Source organism: Papaver somniferum, chromosome 10 (assembly GCF_003573695.1).
Source record: "Papaver somniferum cultivar HN1 chromosome 10, ASM357369v1, whole genome shotgun sequence".
Taxonomy (NCBI): Eukaryota; Viridiplantae; Streptophyta; class Magnoliopsida; order Ranunculales; family Papaveraceae; genus Papaver; species Papaver somniferum.
In genome coordinates this window covers 67291685-67292753 of record NC_039367.1, presented here as the reverse complement: position 1 = coordinate 67292753, position 1069 = coordinate 67291685, and positions in this window count along the sequence as shown.

Here is a 1069-nt window from a genome sequence, read left to right as displayed (position 1 = left end):
GGCTTAAAAAAAAAAAAAAAAAACTAACTAAAATACAAACAACATCAAACAAAAAGTAGGAGAGATCAAAACTTAACTTTATTTAAAACTTTTCACAACTCTACTAACCAAATCAAAGATCTCTTCGTTAACAAACGCGACGACTGGAGAATGGCGCGTTCATATACATTCATTCAACAAATCTTGTCTGTCGAATCAAATTCTAGGGTTTCTTCTGCGAAATTTCTCGATTCTGTAATGAGATACTAATTCTGGTTGCATAGTTGTGAATCTGAGAAAATGGGATCTTACAGACTAATATTTTCAATTTAGGGAGTTATTATTATTATTTTTCCTCTGGCAATTATCATCAGCGTGGGAAATTTCTCAGTATTTATTTTTTTGTTATTATTGGTCTATATTTTCTTTTTTTTGGTTATTGAATCGTGAATGGACTCAATAGAAACGGACAAAAGATCGTGAATCGCTGATATACAAAATTATTTTAAAATACTACTAGTTTAAGTGTTTTAACATCATAAATATGCGGATTATGTGCTAATGAAAAAGATTTCTTTGTCGATTTGCAACATTTTTTTTATTTTGTGTTTCTCTACTGGACCAATAATACGTGTCGGGATATTTTTTTGTTAGTTTGCGAGTCTTTGTAAGGATGAAATGAGAGCCGTAAACCAAAAAATTGTGTATGGCCTGAAGTAATGAAACATGCAATGGGTTGTCTGACGTACCATAACATTTAGGAAGAAACCTGTTTTGAGGCATAATGAAATATTTTTAGGCATATCAAATAATGTCAAAATAGGGTCACCAAATAAAAAATAACATCATCCTTTATCATCCTTTTTGATAATGGCGTAACTATCCTTATATAATTAGTGTTAATGATTATGATTAGATTTGATTAGCTAGGAATTTTAAGGATTGGTTAAAAATTATATTATTAGTGGTGAATTAGTAGATAAATAAAATTTATGTGAGAGAGTTGGGATTCTTGAGAGGAAGAAGAAGAAGTGAAAAAACTTGGATTTTGAATTTTGAGATTTTAATGATTAGAAGTGACCAAAATGTG